Source organism: Emydura macquarii, unplaced genomic scaffold (genome assembly GCF_026122565.2).
Source record: "Emydura macquarii macquarii isolate MOO-44397 ecotype Brisbane River unplaced genomic scaffold, CSIRO-AGI_Emac_v2 contig_729, whole genome shotgun sequence".
NCBI classification, from domain to species: Eukaryota; Metazoa; Chordata; order Testudines; family Chelidae; genus Emydura; species Emydura macquarii.
In genome coordinates, this window is record NW_027130866.1 from 684184 (window position 1) to 694446 (window position 10263).

Sequence of the window (10263 nt, forward strand, 5' to 3'; positions counted from 1 at the left end):
CAAAACCAGCCCCAGCACCAACCCCTGGGGCACTCCGCTTGTTACCAGCTGCCAACTAGATATCGAGCTGTTGATCAATACCTGTTGAGCCTGATGACCTAGCCAGCTTTCTATCCATCTTATAGTCAATTCATCCAACCATTCATCATGCTTCTTTAACTTGCTGGTAAGAATACTGTGAGAGACCGTATCAAAAACTTTGCTAAAGTCAAGGTATATCACGTCCATCGCTTTCCCCACATCCACAGAGCCGGTCCTCTCATCATAGAAGGCAGTCAGGTTGGTCAGGCGTGACTTGCCCTTGGTGAATCCATGCTGACTGTTCCTGATCACCTTCCTCTCCTCCAAGTGCCTCAAAATGGATTCCTTGAAGACCTGCTCCATGATTTTTCAGGGGACTGAGTTGAGGCTGACCAGTCTGTAGTTCCCCAGATCCTCTTCCTTCCCTTTTTTGAAGATGGGCACTGTATTTGCCTTTTTCCAATCATCTGGGACCTCCCCCAATCGCCAAGAGTTTTCAAAGATAATAGCCAATGGCTCTGCAATCACATCAGCCAAATCCCTCAGCAACCTCGGATGCATTGCATCTGGCCCCATGGACTTGTGCATGTCCAGCCTTTCTAAATAGTCCTGAACCTGTTCCTTCAGCACTGAGGGCTGCTCACCTCCTCCCCATTCTGTGCTGCCCAGTGCAGTAGTCTGGGAGCTGACCTTGTCTGTGAAGACAGAGGCAAAAAAAGTATTGAGTACTTCAGCTTTTTCCACATCATCTGTCATTAGGTTGCCTCCCCCATTCAGTAAGAGGCCCACTTTCCCTGACCTTCTTGTTGCTAACATACCTGTAGAAACCCTTGTTACCCTTCATGTCTTTTGCTAGCTGCAACTCCAGTTGTGCTTTGGCCTTCCTGATTTCACCCCTGATGCTCGAGCAGTATTTTTATAAGTTATTTAACCAAGCTTCCACTTCTTGTAAGCTTCTTTTTAGTGTTTAAGCTCACTGAAGACTTCTTTGTTAAGCCAATCTGGTCGCCTGCCATATTTGTTACTCTTTCTGCACATTGGGATGGTTTGTTCCTGCGCCCTCAATAAGGTTTCTTTAAAATACAGCCAGTTCTCTTTGATTCCATTCCCCCTCATATTAGCCTCCCAGGGAATCATCCCATCAGATCCCTGAAGGAGTCAAAGTCTGCTTTTCTGAAGTCCAGAGTCCTTATCCTCCTGTTCTCCTTTTGTCAGGATCCTGAACTCCGCCATCTCATAGTCACTGCTCCCTAGGTTGCCACCCATTTCTACTTCCCCTTTCAATTCTTCCCTGTTTGTGAGCAGCAGGTCAAGAGGAGCACGGCCACTGATAAGTTCCTCCAGCATTTGAACTAGGAAGTTCTCCGCAACACTCTCCAAAAACTTCTTGGATTGTGCTCTGCTGTATCGCTCTTCCAGCAGATATCAGGGTGATTGAAGTCCCCCATGAGAACCAGGTCCTGTGATCTGGAAACTTTCACCAATTGTCTGAAGAAACCCTCGTCTATCTCATCCTCCTGGTCTGGTAGTCTATAACAGATGCCGAACACGGTATCACCCTTGTTGCTAACTAGAAATGGATGAGAAGTATGAGTTAGTATGGAAGTAGAGTGGAGAAAAGGGTGTAAATGGAAAGTGACATTTCCCATAAACAATTTCCAGAACAGCAGGAGCTGGAACACTTATGACTGGATAGGAAAATAAACAATTCAATATCTTTGGCTTTTTCAGCACTGTGTTGGCTGTGTGCCCTGGTTCATACTTGAAACGCTGGTGACCAAGCCAGGTGATTGGAGGAATTGTCTTGCTGGAGGTGCTCTCTTTAAGAAGAAAAAGTGAGGTCCAGATCCAGTGGAATTTTAGAAATGCTAGCTCTAATATGCTAATCAAATTCCTATTTCAGTAACTACATTCTGCCTTCCTAAAGTTTCCCCTGCAATTGCTATTGAATATTAAAATCCCAGACAAGTCGTATGCTAAACTTCCCTGTTTCACCATACTAGCCTCAGGTCAGATCTGAAAATAACCTGACCCTCTCAGGCTTCCGTGAGTCATCTCTGATAACCTCCTACTGCTCAGGGTTGGCACAGCAGCAGCTGTGTGCCCCCGGCCTGCCAACTGCCACCCACCTCGCTGTGTGTGGCATGCGCTGTGGAGTGAGCATGCCAATGAGTCACACCACTTCTCACTCCACACCACACACAGCTCTGCAGAGCAGAAGCATCTGACAGAAGCAGGGCAAACAGCAACCATCAGGATGACCCCAAGAGCAGGAGGTAACCAGAGATGGATCACAGGCACAGGGAGCAGAAAGCCCCTGCCAAGCAAAGCCCCACAGAGGAGGCAGCAGCAGCGCTGACACAGGTTTGGGTCCTGTAGGTTCTGAAAAAAAAACTCACTCTTGGGTCAAGTTCGGGTCGGCGGCTGGGTTAGGTTATAAAATTAGGCCTGAGCAGACCTCTAAACCATACTGCTTTTGTCACTTCTCACCCCACCATTCTTATGTTTGTGCATTATCTAGCTAGACTGTTTAGTTCACTGAGACAAGCGTCTATGTTCTCTTACCTATTTTTAAAGCACCTCACATACAGTTGGCAGTATACAAGTAATAGGAGGCAGCAGGGGCCAGAAGACACGGCATTGGTCTGAGAGAAGACCTTGGTTCTTCTCTGGGATCTACCGCTTGCTGTATGACCTTGGGCAAGTCATTTAACCTCTCTGTAACTTAGATCCCCCTCTAAAACAGCTACAGTAGTGCTTATCCACTTTTGTGAAGCGCTCAGTATTGTTGTTAGTACAGTATTTTTCACTTGCTGCCCTAAACTGCTGGGTGGCATTGCTGTATGCTGTTAAATTGCTGCAGAGTTCCATCAAGCAGGTGATTACACTGAGGGCTTCTCTACACTTAAAACACTACAGTGGCATAGCTGCTTCAATGTAGCCGCTACCTACACCCACGGGAAGGATTCTCCCATTGGAGTAGATAATCCACCTCCACAAAAGGCGGAAGCTAGCTCACCAGAAGAATTCTTCCATTGGCCTAGTACTGTCTACATCGGGACTTAGGTGGGCTTAACTACACTGCTCCAGGCTGTGGCTTTTTCACATCCCTAACCAATGTAGTTAAACCGACCTAATTTTCTAGTGTAGACCAGGCCTGATACTGTGCAAAATGCTAGACATCTATTATACACCAGCAAGCCACCTTAACAATCAGAAACATCCATGTTTGTCAAAAGGAATAGAGGAGGAGGGAAGGAAGGGAGAGATGACCCTAGCTGACTACAGAATTATCAGCAGAGAATAAGAAGTTAAACCAAATGAAGTTCACAAGTGAAATACTACTTTTCAGTTCTTGAAGAATGTGTCTACACTAGACTTTAAAAAACAACAAAAAAAAAAACCTCTCAAGTGGATTGATTGCCAATTAACTAAGGATAGTAAACACACTAGTTGTGAAAGCTACCCTGAAAAGTCCCCAAACATTTATTCCTTGTTACAGAAGTGTGTGCTTTATCTCAGGGCTCACTCAAGGTAAAAAAGTCAAGTGCAGATAAACCCAAAGAGAAGAAAAAAGTAAAAACCTATATATGCAGAACAGCAGCAGCAATAAGTAATGGCAACTTACAGTATCTAACCCTTCAACAAGTTAAAAAAGAGTAAAACAGATGTGGCCAGCTGTTTTTCACAAGTTAAAAAACAATCTCATCTTCTAACCTAGAGAAGGCAATGTTTTAGAAAAGTCAACTTTATTCAAAAAGGTAATTGAAGAAAAGCAGCAATGCTTTCAAATTTAGTTGTTCACAGAAAAGCATAGCTAACCTGTCTGAAAATGCAGTGCAGACTAGATCCAGCAGCTGAGTCCCCTGCAAAAAAATAAAAAAGGGGAGGGGAGCTAAAATAGTTGAAACTTACTATTTTAGTTGCACTGGCAAACAAAGAAAGTTATGAGGCTAAACACTATATAACTCTGCCGATATGAAGTGATAAATGTGTTCACAGCTAGTTTTTCTAGAATTATTCAACTGGACCAGACTTCTCAGCATTCAAAATATAATCATATTTTAATAAACCACAAGGAAAAACAATTAAAACATTAAACTTGGGTAACTATGATCAGATGGTCTGATCCTACAATGACTAAGCATAGAACTTACTATTAGGAGTAGCAATGTTAAAAATCCAGCAGTGGATTTTTTCAGAGGATTTTTCTTTTTCATTTTTAGTATTTCTGTGACATTCTAAAGTAATTACATGAATATATATATTGGAAACTTTTTAATAAAAACAAAAATTAGAACCTAATTTATGAATAAAAACTAACTAGTCTAAGAACTTAAAAGGAAGTGATGAAAACATCAAGGTCCTTCTTTTGCTTATAAGGAAACAAAAATTTTAGAACTGTCTAGAAGACTAGAGGAAAGAGGGGATGTGGATGGAGCCACTGCTGATGAGAAAGGCAAGCCTAATGCATTAACCAACTATCACTGAATGTTCATGGCAGAGAGGGGACGCAGTAAGTAAAGCTGTCACTTGAGAGGGGCCTTGGCTTTCTAGAATTTGGGAACTTCTGGAAGTTGGATAGGGTATCTGATAATGTGGTCGTACAAAGCTACCTAGCTTATCTTGTTTTTCAGTTTTCACAATGCCGAATTCACTTGATTGTTTCTGAATGTAAAGGTAGAAAATGTGAAAGCTGTTGATCAATAATGCAAATGTGTGATTGACTGGTGATTACCACACATCAGTACAGAGAAGGAAGGGAAAGAAGCAAATGAGTGGATTGAAGGAGTTAAAAATAGGAGTTAAAATAAAATTTTGTCTAAATTGCTGGATATCCAAGACTTCACAGAAAATGTATAAGATTTGGCATTTGTTCTGAGAAAAAAAACAAAACAGAAAAGATGAAAGAACTATTGAAGTACAAACACTCTAAGCTTCTGAGGTATGTGTGTTTAGCACACTTTAGTGCAGAATGCAGTGGCATGCCTGCCCAGTGCCCATCCACAGTGAGAGCATGCTACAGCCATAGTCTGCACTAGCTTCCAATTAGCTTCCAGATGGAGCTCAGATTGTTAGACTAGATCCCCCGAAGCCCTAAACTTGGTTTGGAACCTAGCTACTGAAGAGCTCCTCTCTGCCCTGTGATATACTGCAGCAACACCAAATAGCAGCGGTGGTATGAAGTGTAAGTGGCTGGGCATTTCCTCTGAAGGGTCCTCAATGCTTGAATATGATCTCCTCCTTGGTCTGATAAAATCTCAATGTATTGACCTTCAGAAGATGGCTTAGGTCAGGCTCATTCCCAGGCCTTTGCTAAGGAAATGGGTTGAGGGATAGAGGGTGGATGTTTGAGAGAGGTTGTTTTGCTATGGTGTTGCTATTGGGGCTTAGTCTGAGTTCAAGTGGTTACAGTTTGGAATTATCATCCATGATTTATATACTTCAATGATATAAATGTTTGGGGCCAATCAGGATAAGTGCTTTTAAAAATGTAAAAGTAAATAGTGAAAGGTCTAAATACAACTGGAAAACTTGATCAGGTGAGTTTTTAAAAAACTCAGCTGACCAATATCCTATCAAAACAAACAGTTATGAAGGTTCCTTACAGGGAATACATTTCTTACAAGAGTTATCAACACCATGGTTGCCCATGTATGAATTGGGGTTTTATTGAACAGTAAGAATGTACCTCATGTCATAGGAAAGTGACAAGTACATACTATTAGAAGGCAGTATTGCTCATTTATACATAAAGGTGCAGTTTGATCAAGAAGCAACGGATTTGTTAATACCACTAGAATTCTCTCTCATCTACAACAGAGTGAGCTAAACACTAAATCAGGTTTATCTAGGGTTAAGAGTGCAGAGTCACTTAAACCAAAAAAAAAAAAAATCAGATTTTTATTTAAATTGGATTTTTATCATTTAAATTATACCTTTTTTTTTTTTTTAAATAAACCTGTTAAAAATGAAATGCAAATTTAATACCACATAGGTTGTGGCCTAAACTTATTATAATTTAGTTGTAAATGTAAAACATGTTTGGATAAGAGAAGTTTATGTATCCAACACATTTAAGGTTGTTTTGTTCAATAAAAATACATTGAATATGCTATTGTGTGTGTTTAATTATATTCCAATTAACACAGTTCAATGTTTATATCAATGAATGAGAAGGCACCTCTCTTTGAAATAATGGACGTCTAAATGGAAATGTTCATTAAAACAGATAATTTAAATCAAGGCTTTCCATTTAGTAATTTAAATCAATGATTCCCAAACTGGAGTGTGCGACCCCCTTGAGGGGGGCATCGAAAATTACAGGGGTACGTGAGGCTTCAGTAATATTGAGGTAATTTAGCCCCCCGAGCACCGTGCCAGCTGGTCACAGCAGCCCTGAGCTCCACACCAACTAAAGCAGAAGAGCAGTTCCCCTGCACCCCCAAGCGGGCCTGGCGCCCAGCCAGAGTGGAGCAGCCCTCTGCCAGTGGGGGCCTGGAGCAGTGCCGGCCAGCTCACCAGCACCCACTGCCTCCATTACCCTCTGTCCACGGGGAATGGGATGAGGCGGGTCCACACAGGGCGTACGGTGGCAGCTGTGCCAGGGAAGGCTTAGCTTCTTACTCAGGTAAGAGTAATTTATTAGTAGTACATTTACGTAATTTAGTGTTATTATTACTCATATGTGTTTATAGCCGGTGGAGGGAAGGGCTGTTAACTAGTTTCACTCAAAGGTTGGGACCCCTGATTTAAATCATCACCTTGATTTAAATCATTCCACCCTGCCTCATTCCATAGGTTCCATAAAAGCATTCCTACTGGCTGAATGTACCAATTGGAAAGGTCACTTTTACACCTATGTAACAGAAAAATAGGTTTGGTATTTAATTAAAATTTAAATTAGGTTACATTCCAAAGGTAAGTAAATCTAACACAGTCTGTAGTGCAGTTCTTCTAGTCAAAGTGATGATGAGGAGCAAGAACTATTGCTATAGGCTGATTCTGTGAAATTCTCTCACTTGAGTGGCAAAATGCAAGGAGGCTGGGAAATACACAGGATTCCCATCATCCTTCACCAGAACTGAAATCCCAAAGGTTCCTATGTCTGTGTGTTACCTATATAGTCCTTTGAAATGTAGCTAAAATTCAGACGGTTGGGCTGGGGCAGGGCAAGTAAGTGATGAGAAAACTCAGATGACAGTAGGAGGGGACCGCCTAAAACAAATATAAAAACAAAAAGATAACAAAAAAGTGGGAAAGAAAAGCATTAAAAATATTTTTCTTTAAAAACTGGAAAATATTTATGTGTACCCTTAAATGTTCAGAAACTAAGACTATAATTTGATTTTGGGACTTTAGTGTCACTATTGTGACTCAGAAGATCCCCCAACAAATAGGATAGTTATTGCCCACAACTAGAGGAAGGTGCCGTGTACTGAAAACAGTACTATTTGTATTACAACAGCCACTTACCAACAGATATTCCCGTTGAACATAAACCCAAACACCCCTTCCGAAGCTGTCAAACGTTCTCGTGTAGAGGCTGTCAATAATACTGCCAGTCTAACGACCGCAAGAGCACACACACTCACACCAAGAACGGATAAGTGTGGTGCCAGTACCAGGGCTGCAGGACTAACCACAGTTAGACGGGCTCTTGCCAGGGGGAGGCAGATGCAGGTGGAACAAGACCCGCCCTGCCCAGCGACATGTTCGCAGCTGCGTTTTCTGAATGAAGGCGAGTAACCGAATCCGTGTGACTCACGGCAGGTCCGTGTGCACGGGCTGCCCGTCGGATGGGAGTGCGGGCAGCACACGCACGGCGGGCACGCCGGCACCGCCGGGGACGTGGCTCTGCAGGCAGCGGCGAAGGCAATGGCTGGTCGCGGACCGGACCTGCCCTGCCCCGCCTCGCCCGGTGTCCGTCCGTCCGTCCGGCACTGGGGGGGCGGCGGCACCTGCCCGGCCGCGCAGAGGCGAAGCGAGGGCAGGGAGCGGGCTGCAGCCCCGCCGGCAGCGCACAGGGCCCACGCGGGCAGCGACTCCGCTCGGCCCCGACACGGCCCGGCCGAGCAAAACAAACCCACGTGGGTGGCTGGGGCCCGGTGCGGGCGAAGGTCCGGCCCCACGGCGGCAGGCAGGGGTGGGAGAGCCCGACCCGCAGGGAGAGCGGGGCCCGCCCCGCCCCGCCCCCGCCGCGCCCCAGCCCTCCGGCGGGCCGGGACAGGGCGCGGCAGCCCGGGAGGGCAGGACAGCGGGGCCCACCCAGGCGGCGCCGGGGCACGTGGCGGGAGCGGCGGCGCGTGTGGCCCGGCGCGGCGCGGCCCGGCCCGAGGCATTAGCCCTACCGCACTCCTCGCCTCACGCGTGCCCGCGCCGGCCGGCCGGCCCCGCAGCGCCGCTCAGCGCAGCGCAGCCTAGCGCGGCCCCCGGCCCGTCCCGCCCGGCCCGGCCCGGCCCGGCCCCTCACTCCCTCCGTTACTCACTCACCCGGCGGCGCGGCGCCCCTAGCTCAGCCCCATGGCCCCGGCGGCGCGAGCCGGGCGGGCCGCGCTCCGCGCTCCTGTGAGGCGGGCGGGCGGGAGGCGGAACCGCTTCCAACCGGCTCCGCGCGCAGGCGGCGGAGGGGGGGAGTGGAGAGGGCCGCCCGGATGTGACGTCTCGCCTTATCTCCTGGGGGCGGGGCCGGCCGGCCCCCCAGTCAGCCCCCTCCCCCCACTAGTCCCTATGGCGACCCGGCCCGGCCCGGGGGGCGGCTTAGCTGCGCTGCGCTGAGCTGAGGGAGGGCCGCGCGAGGGGGGAGGGGCAGAGGGCCGCGCGAGGGGGGAGGGGCAGAGGGCCGCGCGAGGGGGCCGGCAGGTGCTGAGGGGCGGTGAGGGCCCCGGACCCGGACCGCTACTGAGAACGGGCCTCGGGGGCTGGGGGTCCTCGCTGGGCGCAAGCGCTGGGCCGGGCCGCCGAGCTGGGCGGGGGGGGCGCTGTGTGCGCAGGGAAGCCGGGAGCCCAGGCCAGGACCCGGACCCGGACCCGGCCGCGCCGTGCACTCGCGGCGGGCTGGTCCCTTCGCTGCGGAGCAGGGCTGGAGCCGGGCGGCGCTAGCCCCGAGCGGGCGGACAGCCGCCGGCGGGCGGGGAGCGTGGCGAGGCGGTACCTGTGGTAGAACCTGTCACAACGGGGCACGCCAGCTAGCCCCGCAGCGACCGGCACACGGCGCCGCAGGGCGGGTGCGGGAGACCCTGTCTGGTGCCCTTATTAACCCCGGCTTCTTGGAGCGCTAGCCTGGCACCCACCGGGACAGAGGCAGTTCTTGACTTAGTCCTAAACGCAGCCCCGGATCTGGTCCAAGAGCCGAACAGAGCGGGAACCGCTCGGGAACGGTGACCGTAACGGAATAAAGTTCAACAGCGGGCGGGGGGAGAAGGGGAGACACACCCAAGCAGCCCACCGCAGTAGCATTTAATTACAGAAAGGCACACGACACTAAAATGAGGAAAAACAAGGAGAGTTCGGTGGCACTTTAAAGACTAACACGTTTAATAGTTGCAGGCATAAGCGTTCGAGAGACTTCAGCTCTCTTCTTCAGATGCAGTAATACAGAAAATAGGTAACACAGAGACATCTTATAGATATCCAGGTGCATTGAGAGCAATGGGGGAGGTGGAGACCTAAGACCTACTTAAGATCTAATGACGACCCTTGAGTAGGAGGTGAGAATGGGTGAGCAAAGTAATTTACCTTCCGTAGTGAGACAGCCACTCCAAGTCTCTGTTTAAACCCCGTTTGAATGTCTCAAGTTTGCAGATCATTTCTAACTCAGCAGTTTCTCTTTGAAGTCTGTTTTTGGAGTTTTTTTGGAGAAGTACAGCAATTTTCAGGTCAGAGACAGAATGCCCTGGGGAATTAAAGTGTTCTCCCACTGGTTTATGGATGTTGTTATTTTTTATGTCTGATTTGTGTCCATTTATCCTTGTGCGTAGTGATAGTCCAGTTTGTCAACGTACATGGCAGAGGGGCATTGCTGGCACATGATGGCATATATAACATTAGTGGATGTGCAGGAGGAATTTAGCTAAACAGAAATTAAAAGGTACAGTGCCAAAAGTGAAATCCCTGCAAGGCACCTGGAAGCTTTTTACAGACACCATAACAGAGGCTCAATTTAAATGTATATCCCCAAATTAAAAAACACAGTAAAAGGACCCAAAAAGTGCCACCATGGCTGAACATAAACTCTGGCAA

At 47.8% G+C, this 10263-nt stretch overlaps 1 protein-coding gene across 5 annotated transcripts in view; it reads right to left on the bottom strand.

Annotated features, from left to right (window-relative positions):
* ATP13A3 (ATPase 13A3) overlaps nucleotides 1-7583 on the bottom strand; it is a 107383-nt gene extending 99800 nt beyond the window's left edge. For all 5 annotated transcript variants that reach the window (XM_067542820.1, XM_067542817.1, XM_067542821.1 and 2 more), the window contains exons 1-2: nucleotides 7141-7583; nucleotides 3844-3887 (exon numbers count right to left, since the gene is read on the bottom strand). The gene's annotated coding sequence lies outside the window, so the exon portion shown is untranslated. The remainder of the gene's footprint in view (nucleotides 1-3843; nucleotides 3888-7140) is intronic.
* Between the last annotated feature and the right edge of the window lie 2680 nt (nucleotides 7584-10263).